The following is an 18,922-nucleotide window of genomic DNA, read 5'->3' on the forward strand; positions in this document are numbered from 1 at the left end:
TGTGGAGACTACCTTTCGAAGCACAAGAAGCTTAAAGGAGTACTGACACGAATTTAAAAAAAAATTCGGATTGTTGCTCTAAATAAAAATACTGGTGTCGAGAAACGTAAAACGACTATTGTGGTGCCTGGGAATGCATCCTATATATTTTAATTAGCGCCACCTTAAAAAGACACTTTCGGTTTCGATATCGAGGGGGTGGCTTCTCAGTGTCGTTTCATAGCAGTGTGACGTCACGGAGATACAGAAATTCGCGACGTACTAGCGGGAAATCCGTCATCTGCTCGTGGTGCAATAGACAACGATGAGTGAATTGTCGTCCAGTGACCCTGACAGTGATTTCTACGATTTAGGCTGCATGCAGGACGCAGCACTCGCTAACTCGGAGGAACTGTCTTGACTTGTCGGGATAATGTCCTTGCAGTGTGGCTGGCTTGCAAATGCTCAGCGACGAAAACTTCAAAGTCAAATTAAAATATTTTATACGTGTTCTCCGACCCCGGCGTGTGGACAGCGTGGACACTGCATACCAACGAAGCAAAAAATGTCCCTTTTGCGATGTCTCAAAGTCGTGTCAGTACTCCTTTAATTATTGCAAAGAAGCCAAAATTTCGCAGAGTTACCGACCTAGACATAAAGCTTTGAAGGAACGTTTAACGCCCGAAAGATCAGTGACTCTCAGTGAAACGGACTACTTGTGCTACGCGTGCTTTTGCTACCACTGCAATGAAAGATCTTCACGGAACGCACAGTTTAACGATGACATTCTTATACCCCCTGAAAAAGAAATCGACGCAATTAACCAGATCACTGCGACTACCGGTGCACGTGCGTTCAAGTCACCCGAGAGGTGTTGCTGTTTCGAACTCAATCGGTCTGAGGACGCGAGAACGAGCTCTCACTGCGCCGTATCTTACAACGAGCATCTCGGGTGCGCGCGCGCCTACTCGGTAGCTCCGCGCTCGTGGCCGCTGCAGTGACCAAATATTTCAAAATTAACGTCTTCAGTGCCGGCGACACCTTTTTAGGTACCTGCTGGCCTTTTAATAAAAATAAATTCAATCCTGCCTGCATTTTATACACTTGCTGGGCAAGAAGTCGGAATTGCCCATCCTTGCCTAAGGGTCTCATTGGAGGGGCCGTAACTATTAGTGAAACGACATTATGCAACATGTTTTTAATGATTGTGAAAGCTGATATGGAGGAGAATAAGTGGACAAAGTTTAAGAAATTTAAAAAATGGGGTTTTTTTTTTAATTGTCGTCAGAAGTTTCCATTGTTCGGTGTTTTCTTCAACTTAGCCCGATCATCTCTCTTTACTGAAAAGTTATATAAATACAAGATTTGGCAGTTTGGTAGATAAGCATGCGAAGAACGTAATGCAGAATGTTTGTCGCTCTGCTACAAGGCTTTTTTGAGATAAAGACCTTCAAAGTAAAGAAAATTTTGCCGATTGGGCCATTTTTGAGGTTTTTTATAAAAACATCTACACTACACATAAAAACTAAAAATACCTGAGCAGAAGCAAAAACATGCATATATTTAGGTAAATAAATTTCAGCTACCTAACTTTAATATATTTTGTGCAATTCATAACGAAAGTTGGCCAAAACAGCAGAGCGGATGAGCGCTCCACTCCACCTCTTCGTCATTATTGATTTCCTGTGGTTCGAAAAAATTTTTGGCGGCAAAACAAATTGCGGATCTCTTCTTTCCACTCATAAGGCAATAATATATAAAATTTTGAAATAAATTTGAGAAGTCGACCAGCCATCGTTTGTTCGATCTTACGTGGAATCACCCAGTTATCAAAAATAATTCCCGATTTTATACAGCAGACACTCGCTGGAAAAATTCTTGCAAAATTTCAGTTGCGCGGCAAGAAATTGGGAGGACGCTTAAGGTGCCGCATTAAGAGTGGAACGCGATAGCGTATCGGTCACCGTTCGCACACACCTTATCATTGGCTTGCCATGGTTCTCTTCGTGGTGGACATCTCAGCCATGGCGCGAGGAAATGCAGGTCTGTGTGCTTGCTATCTGCCGTTGGGAACTCTACTAGGTCTTTGCAAGCGAAGTTGCGAAGTACCCACTAGGCGTTAGTAAGGCAATACGCACACCTACGTAGAGAGAGAGAGAGAGAAATATAATGCGGAAGGCAGCGAGGTTAACCACAAGGGATATCTTTTTTGCTACCCAGCACTGGGGAAGGGGTAAGGGGAGCTAGAAAAGTAAGAAAAAGAGGAACGGGATAACTGCACATTTTGTTGATACTGCTGCTGCTGCTGCTTTGATGGTGATGCATTTTAGGTGGGCCCATTTATAATGGGAGGGCAGCTTTGAACTAATCACTCGTTACGCACTTCACATGGTGCGCGATTATACACTTCTGCCACGCCATATTACGTCTGTTAACGTGTCTGCACGAATACATGAGTATGTATGTATGTATGTAGAGAGAGAGAATTTATTTACAGAAAGGCAGAGAGGTCGGCCTGAGCTATAGTTTGCTCTGGCCTGCTACTCTACACTGGGGAGGGGGGACAGGGGAGCGAAAGAGTGATGAATGACGATGGTAAGGTAGGAAGATGAGAATATAGTTCGTGACGCTGGGGCAAATCTAAAGACGTGCATCCAGTCCAGTGGCTTGTAAGAAGGCTACGACTGCTTTTATGACCACACTTGTGCTGCTGACGTCAGGCCAAGGACCTAACACAACCTCATCGGTTAAAGGCTTACTATGATACTGCCCAATCGATGAGATCAGTTTTTATGTATGTATGTATGTATGTATGTATGTATGTATGTATGTATGTATGTATGTATGTATGTATGTATGTATGTATGTATGTATGTATGTATGTATGTATGTATGTATGTATGTATGTATGTATGTATGTATGTATGTATGTATGTATGTATGTATGTATGTATGTATGTATGTAGACACACAGAAAGACTAGCTGAAAGGCGCTTTCTGTAATGCCATACGCAGACGCAAACATCACTGTTCCCATAACATGTGTACAAAACAGCCGCAACAGCAGCAGAAGTAAGTCGAATGAGTTTAACACCACACACACGCTGGATAATTACCGCTTAACTTTCTTTCTTCCTTAGACCTCCCAACGGCGTGTATAAGTTGATACACATCTCATTTTTTCTAAATCGTCCACAGTTCTAGCGCTTACCTTGCAACAACAGGATGAATGAAAAAAGTCTATGCATATTGAAACCTCTGCATTTTCAGAATGCAAGACCTCGAGGAGAAGATGAAGGCACTCTGCTCGCAGGTAAGCGTTCAAGCGACAGTCTAGTAGTAATGTAAGGAGTTAGAATTTGTAAATTGACGCCGACGGATTCTCCCTCGCCATGTTTAATGCGTACAATTATACGGCTACTTACGCCGGTCTTTTTTTTCCATGTCGTTTTGTCATTTCTCACTTTGTCTCAAGACATCCTGTTTCTGATGAAAATAGTAGAAAATGTCTCGAAATCGAGAAGTACCATAGAAATGTTTTTTTTTTAAATAAAAAGCTTAAAGATGATACACTAATTAGTAACTTCTTTGCCATCTTGACCTTGATGAAACACATAAGCACTTCAGGTATTCAAAGAAAATTCAGAGTGAAATAAATCATGTAAACTACGTAGCCACGCCCCTTCACGGCCTATACCAGCAGGTGTTTGCACGAGTGTATTGTAGATGTTCTGGCAGCAGAGTCGATGTAGGCCATTTTAATTTTTTAATTGACTTAATTTAATATTTATTTCTGTGGTAATCCCGGGCACAACAAATGTTTCGCATCCACCAAATATGCAAGTCTTGAGCTAAGTGACGTAGGCCGCCATTTTTAAATTTGTTTTCTTCATAATATACGGAGTATAGCCGATTTGTCAACAAATGATTGAATCCTGGGCGTCGCTTACGGTCGTTTTCAAAGGCCTGTGTCTCGATTCTTTTCTTCTTGTTTATTTGTTACTCTCTCTTCAAAGGCTTCTTTTTTGAAATTGACATCCGTATGCCATATTCACTTACAGTTAATTAGTTAGGCGGCGATACCCAGCTGTAGAGAGCAGAATTTAAGCCTTTATATTTGTCCAACACCACTCTTTCTGTCGCCATTAACAACACGGATTCTCAGCTTCGGTGCCAATTTGCCGTCTTTACCTTTACTTCGCAATTAATTACTCTCTAGGATATGACGCACAGCCTATAGAGATTGCCACAATAGACTACAGATTTTCCTGCGTGTGAGAGCCACTCGTTGATTGGTTTGTATTAAAGAAATTGTTAGTGTTAATGAAAACGACCTGCCACCATTGTGTAGTCTGCGTTTCGCTGTCATATCTGACGCGTATGTAATTTTTAGTATAAATTTGCTATATCGGTATAAAAGTGCGCACTTCAATCCAGTGATGGCGATAGCGTTTGAATACGAGAGATGTTCCAGCTCATTTTAGCCGAACTTTAGTAAACAGTCAACAGAAGTACTGTACAGTGCGTTGTTATGGGACTTATGCGTGGTGAGGTTATCTATACTGCTCCTCCACCAATGCAATTTTTGTGTAATAAATCACTTACGTAATTACCTCAAAGAATATGAAAAAGTTAAACACACGACCTCTCGGCTAACGTTAGCTGGGACACCCTGTAATAGAAGCGACGATATTAAGAAAACACTATTTGACCTCTCTCTCCAGACTTATTTCACTCTGAATATCACACGTACTCTTTTTTCTTTTTTGGTGGAGTGCTGTGAAAGCTGGGAGCTTCGAGCTGACTTAATATACCTCTCGCTCTAACCGTTGACACTTTCATTGTTTAGCAGGGAAGCCCTCACATAAGGAGCAGCGCTTACCCGGGAATCCCAGGGGCTCGACATGTTTGCGGAGGTGAGTGTTCACCCTCGGCGGATTATGTTGCTTCGTATATGCCCAAAAGAGCCATTGCGGATATTAGGAGGAACCGGGTAATTGGAACGTTCGTTCGTAGCAACCGCTTCCAACATGCAAGGGAAGTGAAGGAAGCGTTTAGGTAATTGTAGTTTTAATTTCGCAAGAAAAAAAAATAGGGAAAATGTGCGGGGTACGAACAAGTCGTCGCCAGTTCGGCAATGATTCATTCGTTCAGCGTAAGCGTTGCGACATTGAGAATCGAGAGTTGGGCTGGTTGATTAGCTTTCGTGGTGAAATGTGAGTTTGAAGCGCACCGAAGACGGGGATAATGAGAGTGGAATGTAAGCGCTGACCTGTCCACTTATGCTGTCTGTGTCTTTGGTGCGCTTCGAACTAATATCTCATCATTGTCGTAAGTGTTTCTTCAATGGGAAAAGAAGCGCGCCAAGCAATATTTGCTGCTAAAGGGCCAAATTCAGCGGCCTGAGCAGTACAAACTGAGTTAGTGTTTCGCGAAACCTCTGTAAGGCGTACGATCTCTCGCAAAAACTTACGCTCGTATGAGTATTGCCGAAACATCCCGTAGTTAAAATGCGCCCTCTTAGCTTTAATAATATCGTTCGCATCTGACGCTGCGTATTGAAATCGATGCTGTTTGAAGAATTTCGCAATTTACTGTTACTTTTATTGTTACTGTTATCGTCGGGGTAGTTTGGGTTCCAAGAAGTGGGGCAGCACATTCTGCTGGGGGCAGAAGGTGCTCGCACTCGGAAACGAAGTGGCTCAGCCTGCACCCCCCCCCCTCCGCCCTTTCTTTTCTAAACTTTCAGATTCTGTTATGCTTAAGAAGGGCACCTAATCTCCACGCCTATCCTATCGATGCTTAGCCTCCTTAACTATTAGACACCTGTTGATTGTCAGTAACGAACACGCATATCTTCTTTATAGTCAGAACTACTGTAATCCTGCTTTTGATTATGGTGTGATTGAAAGAATCGCGAGGAAGACAGCCGGAGAAAGGTTAACGGGAAAAACTGTTTGTCCGTCTGTTTTCTTGATTGCAATTCTTTCAATCAGCGAATAACCAAAGCTTTGACATGAATCAACTAGCCATAGTCATCGTTTTACTATAATCCAGGAAATCCCAGAAAAACCAATTTACTGCTCCTGAATTACTGCTCCACGTTTTTCTTCAATGTCACCCAAAGCAGAGCTTACGCAAAACAGAGTGAACCGCTGTATTCTCAACCGTTGCTTTCTCGTGTATTGATTGCCTTGTTGCCGTTTACAGTTGCATTGGTTGCATGCTGCAGTGTAGCCTACCGAAATTCGCGCCACCGCAAATGTTGCCAGACTCGCAACCTCCATTCTGTTCTTATTTGGCCTCGCGGCTCATTCACAGCGGCTGCAGTGTCGGCGGCGCCCATTGCAGACCTGACTGGTGGACCGAATTCCCCGTTCATGAATGGTGAGTGACGTTTCACGCAGTGGTGTACGCGCGTATATGATTTTGACGCTGGCTCGAACGACAATTTTGTCGAAAAGAAAAAAAGCTTCGCTTGTTATGTTTGTTCGTTTGAAATGACGACCGATTTTCATGCCACGGAGCCGTTTTGCACTTCACAGAGACACTCGCCACTGCCTACACATCACGCGCATTTATTTACGACGGAGCCATTCCACGTCAAATGTCCCAGCCATTTCAACGACCATCTGAAACGTATTCGAAAAAAATTGCGCTCATCTTGCGCATTGAAAACAGTGAATTCCTAGAATATTTCGGAGACAAAAAATATTTTGGTCACGTGAGAGCCTTCCGAATTTCGCAGAATGTCGTCTGAGTGTGGTTTGTTAGAAAAATTATGCTGAAAGTATCGTTTCTTGTTTCAATATCAATTTTAGTGTATACTGAAGACACGAACCAAAGGCGTATGTGTAAGATGTTCGAAGCTCAGTTATATTACTGCAATTGTCTTGCCATATACGCCTCCAGAAATTTTGCCATAATGTTGTATGTTTGAATTTTTCCTTTATAATAATGCGCTATGTATGAATATCTGAGTAAAGAATGCTTAATCTACAGAAGGTATCTTTTGCGTAAAAAGTATTTTCAGTCCACTGATATTTCTCAATTTTACGAGAAGAAATCACAAATTTGAGAAAATCATCGTTTTGGTCCACACTGAGACGCAATTTATGCCACGTGGTGCTCCAAATAAAATTCAACTTTTTACCTCAATCAAAAACAAACAAATAGTTTTTCTTATTGGGCAAGTTTTATCATTAAAACTTTTGTTTTAAGAAAGAAAGCAATTTTTGAAGTTCTCCATTGACGGCAATGGGGAACTTCAACGAGGAAGCTGCCGGATGACCAAATGGGAAGAAACCCGTCAATAAGAAACTTCAGAAACTATTTCGCTCCTAAAACAAAAATTGTAATCATAAAACTTGCCATATAAGAAGAACTATTAATTTGCATTCGATTGAGGTATAAAGCTGATTTTTAATTGGAGCATCACGTGGTGTAAATTGCGTCTCAATGTTGACCAAAATGATGATTTTCAGATATTTGAAGGTTGAAGGTTCAAGTTTATTTTGCTTCCATTACAGAAACAGAAACAAGGTACGTGGCAAGAGCGAAAGGCTACTAAGGCCTGACAAAGGGCTCCCGCTCCTGTTGGCAGTCAGCAGTAGTGGTACAAATGTTAATATATCATGCACTTCATATCTAATTAATGTCACTTGAGAAGTATATAAAGGAACACATGAAAAAACAGAAAGAAAGCATATAACCTAAGTAAAATCAGAATCATCAGCACGAAATGCAAAAGTAATACGTGCATTATACAATAGTTAAACAAATTTATTAAGATGAGTAGATTGCATTTTCTGTGTCGGGGATAGATAATAATGAAAGAAACGAGATGAACTGCATTAGTCAATTTGAAACAAATGATAAAAGTATGACACGAATAAATGATAAAATATATAGACATCATGCATATTCCATTCCATGCTCTGTAATGTACATTTTCATTGATTTCTTCGAAAAAGTACTAAAATCAAGTGAACTTCGGCGATTTAATAATTAAGGAACCTGGTAGTTTACATGCTGCATACCATAAAATGTTCTGAATTTGGGAATTACCCTAGTTTCATAGCGTATGGAATAGTGACATTTTGAATAGGATAATTTAGCTGTACACAGTTTGTTAGTTTTTATATGTTGAAATAGCCTATGATTGTGTATCTGGTTAGCTTTCAGCGTAGTGTGTCTATTAAGTTATGCGTTCGTAAATCTTGAAGCCTACCCCTGTAGTTTTCGAAGCATCTAAGGGCTCTCTTCTGTAATATTGTCAATTGTTGATAGTTTTTTTTTGCGTATGTCGTACCCTAAACAAGCTGCTTAGCAATATGTCAGTCAAGAATAGAACATGGAGTAATATAGTGCCTTTTTAAGCCAAAGTGGAATCAGATCCCGGATTCTGTTAAAGCATTCCATGATTTTACTAAGTTCGGCAGACAATTTTTCTACATGTCTTCCAGGACACATCACCTCTAAATCAGATATCCAAACACCTATGAGCTTCTACTTGTTCTATTTGCGCATCTTGAAACAATATTGTTAACTTGAAATTCATCGGTTTGTTAATAATATCTGGGGTTTAACGTCTCAAAACCAAAATATGATTATGAGAGACGCCGGAGTGGAGGGCTCCGGAAATTTCGACCACCTGGGGTTCTTTAACGTGCGCATAAGTCTAAGTACACGGGCCTCAAACATTTTCGCCTCCATCGAAAATGCAGCCGCCGCGGCCGGGATTCGATCCCGCGACCTTCCGGTCAGCAGTCGAGCGCCATAACCACTATAGACCACCGTGGCGGGTCATCGGTTTGTTAACAGGCGCAAAAATTATATACTTAGTTTTTTTTTTATATTAAGTTGCAGTTTGTTGTTGTGTAACCATGATATGAGCAACTTTAGGTAATTATTTATGGAAATCTGTAACACTTGCAATGACTTTCCTGCAAAAAATACATTTGTGTCATCAGCATACATAAGTAATCTTTGAGAATGCGGGATGTAAGAAATTATTTTTTCTTGTAAAATTTAAAATTATCAGTGGCCTGAAATTATTTTTAACGCAAAATATACCTTTTGTAGAGTAGGTAGGTAGGTAAAACCTTTATTTTTCCTTTTGAAACCAAAGGGGCAAAGAGATTGATTAGGAGGTGGTTGCTACGCGCGGTAGTCCTCCGCAACCCTCTCTAGTATTCATTACTCAGACATTCATATGTAGCGCAATATTATAAAGGAAAAAAATTGAAACATAGAACATATCTGGAGGCGTATATGGCAGAAAAATTGCAGTAATATAGTTCAGCTTCGAACACCTTAAACAAACGCCTTTGCTTAACATCTAAACCAAATCTGGTATTGAGACAAGAAGCGATACTCTAAGAATAATTTTTCTGACAAGCCATACTCAGGCGACACTGCGAAATTCGGAAGGTTCTCACGTGACCCAAAATTTTTTTTTCTCTACGAAATATTCTAGCAATTCACTGCTTTCAATGCTCTAAATGCACATTGATGAATTGCAGTCAAAGGTGACAGGGAACAATTCCGGGGTTGGCCTCATCCAAGAGAAGGAGCTTTCGAGAATTCAAGACAAAACAGATGACTTCGAAAACGGCTCACGTTGGTCTAACTTACTTTTTTCACGGAGTCGCCGATACGGACGCTTCCGAGTCGTGGGAGGCCTCTGAGAGAATTGTAGAACTCTGTTCAAGCCATTTTGGCATATCTGTTTCCTCTATTTCTGGGGCTCACCACCTGGGCCGTTTTTCACCGGATAAGAAGCGTCCAATAATTGCTAAATTTTTTAACGAGAAAAAAGTCGAATCAATTTTAGCAAGGGTTTCAAATTAAAAAAAAAACACAATACTAAGCGTAGCACAAGACTACTCTGAGGCCGTGCGCGACAAAAAACGCAAACTACTGCAATTTTCAAAGAGCTTAAGAAAGAACGGTGACCGTATTCGTCTCGTCTTCAATAAGTTGTTCGTTAATGATGGCGTTTACAGGTGGGACACGGAAACGAACAGTGCTAAACAACTGTCAAGTTGCAACACAACTTGACGCATCTCACATGTTCATCCCCTTGTCTTTTCGTATCACCAACCAGTATCTTTATATCAGCCATCTGAAGCAGACGAATCATCAACGAATCCCTTTAACCATGAACACGGCATGCATTTTCCTTATACTAACGCCAGAAGTACCCTCAGAAAACGGAACAAAAAAGATTCATCTCAAACCTCGGGAGTTAAGGCATCGACAACCAACCCATCGCACGAAATAAGTTTTTCAAATGTTAATGCGCGCAGTATTATGAACAAATTAGATGCTTTAGAATCGTTGCTTATCGGCCTGAAACCCAATTTCTTGGCCGTTACTGAAACTTGGCGAACAAGTGATATTGAAGATGCTAACACCCCCAAACTACGCGATCATACGCAAGGATAGACCAACACGAGGCGGCGGCGTGGCTGTCTTTATAAGTAATAGAATCCCTTTCACGTTGCTTCCAGACGTAGATGGTGTAGAGGCAGTATTTTGCAAATTAACACTCACAACCCACGTTATCGTTCTTGGGTGTGCATACCGCGCCCCTTCATCGAGCCTTGTGTATATGGATGCACTATGCACGTATATGCGGCGTCACGCGTCCAATTCCAGGGTTATTCTTGTGGGGGACATTAATCTGCCTGACTTCAACTGGGAATCAATGCAGTACCGCAGCGCCTGCTCAGAAATAATCTACGATTTAATGCTTTCTTTAAACTTTTCGCAAGTAGTCACGTAGCCTGCACGTGTACAGGGACATAACTCGAGTGTGCTGGACTTAATCTTCCTCATGCACTGATAACTTTCCGATACATGAAGCAAATGTGGAAATACTAAATGGCTTATCAGACCATAAAATAACTTATTGTAAAATGCCTATAAATGACAGCATAACGCCTGTATACGCAGAGGAAACATTTCCAGACACTAATAAACATGATGACGTAGCAATACATGACTTACTGCTCGACGAATCCCCATCACTTCAGGAATTAGTCCTCTGATTCCACGGCGACTATAAAAAGTTTTGACATCAAAGGAATTGTTCTTTTTTGCTTGCAAAATCACGTTCCATCGAAAAAAAGACTAGACAGATGAATCCGTGAGTCACACGTGACGTTATACATGCCAAAAGAAAGGCGAAGCGTTTGAGGAAAAATCTAAAAGAGAAACCAAACATTTATAGCCGACAAAACCTGAGCGCAGGCATATCTGACTTGAGAGAGAGAGAGAATAAACGTTTATTTGGAGCAAGCGCGCTGCGTGCCCAAGGTGGGCGGCCTCCTTATTCCAGGTAGCCGCGGGCCTTCGCCATCTTTCGTAAAAATAAAATAAAGGCAGCCAAGTCTACTTATTTAGACAATACTCTACCTCGGTTCATAAAAAGTTCCACAACAAAATTTCGGCAATACATGAATCCTAAGGCCCGTAAACAACCTCACAGACAGGTCGCAGTTCGTGGAAATAAACCATGTACAATCTTCAATCGCACCTGCGACCTCTGGCGTACTGCAGGGTAGCGTTCTGGCGCCGGTGTTATTCTTACTTGTTGTTAACGATCTGTCTTCATTTGTTAATGTTGGATGCAGGTTATTTGCAGATGACTGCATCCTGTACAAAGAAATCAAGTCTCACGATCACCATATCGCCTTAAATACGCCCTTAGCAGCAGTTTCATCTTGGTGCAGTGATTGGCAAATGCACATCAACAAAAACATGTCCGCGCTCTTATCTATAAGTAGCAAAAAACATTCATCCGAATTTAATTACGTCATTAATTCAGCTACCTTTCCAAACTCGCCAAACATAAACATCTAGGAGTCATTCTGTCACATGACCTACGATGGGACGCTCATATTCATTACATCACATCATCTGCGCTAAAAAGACTTATTTACAAGAAGGCGATTACAGCAACCACCACCAGACACAAAGTTATTGGCCTATAATACACTTATCCGGCCCATCCTGGAGTGCGCAAACACTGCCTGGTTCCCGTACACAAGAAAACTAACCAGCAAGCTCAAAGGTGTTCAACGAAAAGCGCTTAGGGTCATCTTAGATAAATTTAACCGAACAGATTCGCCAACGGAATTGTTTAAGAAGGCTGGACTGCTAACCACAAAAAATGGGGCATTATTGACATGCTTAAAGCTAATGTACCATCTGTTACACAATCACCTAAACAGACAACTCCCGCTACATAAAGCTATCCGCAGTAGAACTACCTGCCACAAATACCCTCATACCCTTGCCCCTTACACATTTCACACCGATGTTTTCGAATTCTCGTTCTTCCCGTTGGCGATCAGAGAATGGAATAACCTGTCCCCCTCTATTACCAGTAGCACATCTTTAGCCACTTTCTCAAAACTTGTAGAATGAGACTTGAAAGCCTCGCAAACTAAATACGGTGCTACGTGATTTTTTTATCTTATTTAGGCCTCGCAAACCTAATACAGTGTTACGTGATTTTTTTGTTCTTATTTACAGTACCAATGTGTTTGTACTTTGAAAAACGTTCTTGTATGTTTTCTTACTTTCTTTTTTCCTTTGACTGTACTAAATCACTGTCTTAAATTGTCCAAATGTTATAATCGCTCTGGGATTGACAGTATGTATAAATAAAACAAATCATAAAAATGAACACAATTATTTGCTAGTGCATTTGAGATGGTCGCCGAAATGGCTAGGTCGTTTGGCGTGGAATCACCCAATGGTCATTTCTGCTATGAGACCTTTTAAAAGATCAGTATCTTGGGGCCGTATTCTCTAACGTCTCGGTTTTCGAAGAGCTCGCTTTGCCAATACGGGACTGGGGGACCCGTCGCCGCGGGGGCCGTGGCGGGGTCGTGAGGATGGTGTCATCCAGTCGCGTGTTGTGAAGGGAGCTCTTCAGAAACCAAAGGTTTACAAAATGCAGCTCTCGCGCGTGATAGTAATCCACGCTTGATGTTGCATCGACCACAAAGACGAAAAAACAATACAGCTTGTGGGGCCGTTTGAGGAGACTTTATTGTTATCCGCGAGAAGCGGATGAATCCATGTAACGGTGAAATTCATCATAGATAAGAGAAGAGATGCGAGGCAGAGGAGACAGACACGCAATACCAATTTAAATGTCACGCTGTAACAGAAAAAAAAGCTAGACACGATACTTACCTGCGCGTTCCTATAACTTCTTTTCTCCGACAGTGCGACCTTTATGTTGATGGTGGGCGTTCGTGTTGTATCTCTGTGCTTGATAACGCCCATGCCTGCACGCGTTATTTTGCTCTACATTGAATCACTACCAACTACCTCAACTTTACATCGTCCTAGCGGAGCAAATCACTGATGCTATTGCGTTCTTTGAACGTGAACAGGGGAGGTACGTGGAAGACCGTGGAGTCCGTCTGAGTTCCTTTCTGGTGAAGGGCAACCCTGGTTGGAAACTGACAGCGAGTGCGCATGGCCTTTTGTTCGTCACCGCAAGGAAACAAATTCACAAAGTAGCCACGAGCTGCACGTGCAGGACGTCGACATTGAGGCAAGTTGTCGCAGCGGCTTGGATTATAGCGTCTGCCTCATTTCACATACTGCGCACGGGTCACTGCAGCGAAGTGCCGCAGCGTGGTTAATCCGCCAACATCCGCCAACATTAATCCGCTCATGGCAACGCACTCAGAGCTTCGAATAATAATTTAAAAAATCAGACACAAATACCTGAGTCTGACGGTTTTCTCCTTTCGAGAGACTAGGCCTGAAAAGCCAACTGCAAGGTTCTGCTGCAAAAACTGTGGCCAACGGGTGAGAATGAGATCGTTCTTCGTGGAGCTGGACTACTAAATCTCCTCCTATCGGACTTGTGTGGTCATGGCTCAGCTGCTCACCTGGTTCTTCCCTCTCCCTGCCTCATCCATGACACCAAGCTGCAGCTTGACCACAGGCTCCAGCGACCGCCTATGCCTCCGCTGCCCTCCCGGGTCTATCCAAGGCTGTCATGACGTGCATGCCTTAGTCGCCTTGGCCCAGAGCCTGCTTGCTTGTTACGAGTTATAACCTCAGACCTCAACTTGGGACCTGTCGCAAACTTGGGCCACTAAGTCCGATCGGTAGCGAGACCCGCGCTTGCTACCACCCAGCTCCTCAATGCGCAAGCTTCGAATGTTGCTGACTAAGGAGCTGGTTGCTTGTACACTATATGTGGAGATATTTACATTTTGCGATACTTCTATTCGCTTGAGGAGGTGTGGGACTGATGCTGTAAGCTAGTTTCATGCGTTATCGTGCTGCGGTATTAAGATACCCTCCATGCCGGCGAATCAAGTCGACACTAAGTGCAACAGCACTGGGAAGAATGCGAAGCATACACAAGTGTTTCTGGGCACTGCTACGGCGCTGCTATAGTACCACGAAGACGTAAGTTAGCAACCCTAATCGCTGCTCATTCATACATGCTAAGCGACAGCATTATGTGTAGATTTGAGAAATAATTGATAGACAAGAGTCCGCAGTCTCTGGACATTCTCGGAACTAGTATTAAAATGCTAATATATTATGGAACTTCCAAGACGTGTCGCCTGCATATGGCGGGCTGGGCGTCACAATCAAGTCGGCGCCATGACACCTCAGGCGATAATTCAACGTCCAGCAATTACCCAGGCGGCTTAGAAACGGGCGCTGAAACCTTTGTCTAGAAAACCTCGTGAGAAACTTTTGACATTTTCGGGTGGCGATGGTATACGCTCGACGAGCTTTGCCTATTCCTAATACCGGTGTCACACGGTGCACTGATGATCGCGATCAAGCCCCCATCGGCATCAAATTTCAAAACAGTGATTGGCTCCCTTCTCCGTTTCGCGTAGAGGAGCCAATCACTATCAAGGATTTTGATCCGCATATAAGAGCAAATCGCGATCAAAATTGTCCGTGTGACAGTGGTATAAGGCAATCGATAGCATGACTACGGATGACTTCGTCGTTGTCCTCCATTGTAAATGAGGATGGCATTACGGGGAATAGTGCGATCCAATCCTTGATGGACGCAGCTTTGAACCGACCGAGGAAGCCAGATATCGATAACTATGACGAGGTGGCTAAGGGTACACGATATGAATCTGAACTGCATCAAAACGGCCTTCTGACAATAGAAAACGCTTCACTGGAGCAAAATAAGGCAGTGTACCTAGAGTGATTAGGAAGAGGTATAGTTAAGCACTCACTTATTCACTCACGTCAGTATTCAAGGGCGACCGCAGAAAGCGAGACTTAGTCCCATGCTAGCTGCTTGGCTGTGGCACCTTAATCGTCCAGGTTTCGGTTTTGCAAGGTCTCGAACAGCTGATGAATTACTGTGTTTGAAGAGTTGTGATAAACGCGAATAAGATATGCAAAATACGCGCGAAATCCGCATCTTCAGCAACGTTTCGGAGATGACATTGATGAATACCGCTGTCAAATCTGACGCGTACGTAATTGTTAGTGTAAGCCGTTTTTCCAGTTAAGCGCGCGCATTCTAGTCGTGTAAGTTCAATCGCGTTCGAATGTGTAAGAAGCGATGAATAGGGGCTCGCAAATAGTAAATTTTGAAACCAAATCAAATTGTGCCACAAGCGAAGCGAATCGAACATCAGATATGCTTTGTATAGTGAACAGCCGCTTTTACGATTGCTGTAAAGCAATTTTCACATCCTTAGCATCCGTAATTTCAGCATTCAGAGCGCGAATGGTGCATAATGAGCGATTTACAAGGTCCCGCGAGTGACGTATTCTGCAGCGTTGCGCAGGCTTTCGTGAATATTTCGTGCTGTGCTGCGCCCACGCACATGAAACTTCGCTTACTTTCTCACTCATTTTGTGTTTACTTGGACGGGGTTAACATTTTGAAATGTCATTATTCTATTCAAACAATAATCGTACGTACGAGTAGCGGCTGTTCGAACCGAACGCCGATTCTATGTAGGGCAATAGTTGATACGATATTCGAAGTTTTCGAATATATGGTGGCGAAGACTTTATGTTTGATATCTCTTTACATATTTATTTCACCCTGGGTGTCACATGTATCTTTTCTTTTTGCGTGAAGTGCTGTGCAGTTTAGAGCTTAGAAAATATTACAGCGCTTGCCTTAACAGCTGAAGCTTTGACAATTTTCACAGGGAAGCCCTGGTAGTGAGAGTAACGCTTACTCGGACATTCGAGGGGCTCGCTGCATTGACGAAGGTAAGTGTTTACCTTCAGCATATCACCTTGCTTCGGATAACACCAAACGAGTCATTGGAGATATTGAGATGCAAAGCATATTTCGAACGTTTCTTCATAGCAACAGCATCATATGGAACAAACAGCGAAACTAAAGGGAGCACTTGTGTTTTTAATTGATGTGAAGAATTGACAAGGAAGAATAAAAGAGTGCGTGGTAAGAAGTCGTCACCAATGGTAACCGAACCCAGAGCCTACGAATTAACGAGTGTCAAGGCCTAGTTATACCATTCGTGCATCCTATAGGGCTGCGCCCGTTTGCCCCGTGCTCGAAGTTTGTTCAGCGCAAGTGTTTTCTGCAATGGCCTAAAGAAGCGTGGTCACGCAAATCCAGCGGCCATGTCGTTACAGTCAGCATTTCGCAGTATCACTGCAAGACGTACCATATCTCGCAAAAGCTTTGGTTCTGTTGAGCGTTGCCCTTATACCATTTCTGCAATTAAGATGCACTCTTTTAGTTCATCAACATATCATTCCATATCATCAAAATCAGACCGTTGCTTAACCGTTGATTTATCGTGTTTTGATTGCCTTCTCGCCATTTGCGGACATCGCGCACTATTAGTGAATGGTCGATGAGACGCGAACTCGTATGCTGCAGTGTAGCCTACCAAAATTTGCGCCGGTGCAAATGTTGCCAGACTAACAACCTCCCTTCTCTTACCACACATTTGGTCTCACGGCTCATTCACAGCAGCTACAGTGGCGGCGGCGCCCGCTGCATACCTGGATGGTGAACTTAATTTCCTTAACATGCACGGTGAGTGGCATTTGAAGCTGTGGTCCGCTGGCGTATGGCTTTGACGCTCGTTCGAAGGCGAATTTCTTTGGAAAAGGCGCACCCATTTCTTATGATTCTTCACGTGGAATGTCAACCGTTTTTCACGTCACGGTTCCGTTTCAGAATTCAAAGAGACGATATCGCCACGGACGGATCTACGCACGACTCTCGTTTGTTTACAGTGCCCAATTCTCCTGCGGCACCCTTTGAAAGAACTGTATCTTGTGACCGTATTCCGTAACGATTCGGTTTTCGAAGAGCTCGCTTTGCCGACCGTGCGATGCTGTCGCCGCGGAAACATGACGATGGCTTCACCCAGTCGCGTGTTGGCAAAGCGAGCTCTTTCTAAAAACCGAATATTTACAAAATACGGCTCCTGAGTGTGATTTTCACTCACCCTTGATGTTACAGCGTCCACAGGGACGAAAAAGGAGTGCAATCTGTGGGGCCGTTTGAGGATACTTTATTATCTGTTCGACGTGAAAGAATCAAAGCAAGGGAGGAATTCATCGTAGAGGAGCGAAACAGACGAGACAGACGCCCACTACTAACTGAAAAGTGACACTGTGGCAGAAAACAAGGTAGCCACAAAACTTACCTCTGCCTGTCTATACCTTGTTTTCCGTGACAGAGCGACATTCAAGTTGATAAGGGACGTTCGTGTTGCCTGCATCTCTTCACCTAATTGTGTCTGCATGCGTTGCATTCTTCTGTCTTGAATATCTACAAACTACTTCAGCTTTGTGTTGTTCTAACAAACGCAGTCACTGAGATAATAATTGCGCTTTTGTGGCGGTGTACAGGGGAGCCACATGGACGCTTCTGGGCTACACCCAGCGATGGGCGCCGCTGGACTGAATACGAAAAGGCATCGACTTTTCTTCGTGAGCGCGAGGAAACAAATACAGAGAGGAAGTGGATGTGTTTGGAAGACCGAGTCGACATTGAGGTAAGTTGTCGCGGGGCTTAGTTTATAGCGTCGGCGTCAAACGTCATGTTTCTGTGCGTATTATATAAAGCGATATTGAGTATGTAGACAGCGCACCGCTCTGCATCGCTGACCAAAGCCACGAGAGATATATCTCTACGTGGGAGTGAACCATAAAATTTTCAAGCACTGATGCACCATACCGAGTAAACCCTTAAAGTCACAAAGGACATCGTTAGAAAAAAAATGATGGTCGATCATTCATTATTCAGAGTCGTCCAAAACACGGAAGTGAAACCTGTCGCCACACAAGCAGATACGGCTCTTTTGAATATACTGTATTCAAGACTGTATTCAGACTGCATTCAAGAAGACTGTATTCAGATTGTATTCAGCAGACCGTATTCAAGAGATACAGCTCTTCAAAGAGGCTCTTTTGGACGTTAACGAATGCAATTCGCACAGTGCATGTTGCCATTGGACCGTCGTGGCAGCCTTTGGAGTAGAAGAAGCAGCCATATATGACACCGTCTACGACGTCTCTGCGATGTATTTCAGTTCGGTTCCGGGTTCTCTTCGCTAGCCTGGCATATTGCGATTCGCTCATTTCACAATTGCCACAAGCATAGTTCGTATAGTGTGCGCCTCGCACGCGCCAAGGTGCTGCACTTGCCGCTGGTGCGTCTCTCATTTGTCCGATACAATCACTGTCTGGATATTTGCCCGTGGATGTTGCTGCCTCTTTTCGGTGCTTAACGGGGACCTTGCACCCGAATTTACGCATGTTCTTTTAGATGCGAAAGCATCTTATGCCCGGGGCAGTGTCTGTTCTCCGGCGTCCGCACCCATACTGCGCATGCGCCAACCCTCCCCCCTCTCCTCGCGCTCACGCGAGGAGGTGGGAGGAGGTGGCGTGAGCGCTGCATGCCTCCGCTTCGTTT

At 43.2% G+C, this 18,922-nt stretch overlaps 1 long non-coding RNA gene across 2 annotated transcripts in view; it reads left to right on the forward strand.

The window, feature by feature from the left end:
• The first annotated feature begins 16,167 nt into the window (after positions 1-16,167).
• LOC119397931 (uncharacterized) overlaps positions 16,168-18,922 on the forward strand; it is a 452,016-nt gene continuing 449,261 nt past the window's right edge. For both annotated transcript variants that reach the window (XR_007416537.1, XR_007416536.1), the window contains exon 1: positions 16,168-16,233. This is a non-coding gene — a long non-coding RNA (uncharacterized LOC119397931). The remainder of the gene's footprint in view (positions 16,234-18,922) is intronic.

This window comes from Rhipicephalus sanguineus, chromosome 6 (genome assembly GCF_013339695.2).
Source record: "Rhipicephalus sanguineus isolate Rsan-2018 chromosome 6, BIME_Rsan_1.4, whole genome shotgun sequence".
Classification (NCBI taxonomy): Eukaryota; Metazoa; Arthropoda; class Arachnida; order Ixodida; family Ixodidae; genus Rhipicephalus; species Rhipicephalus sanguineus.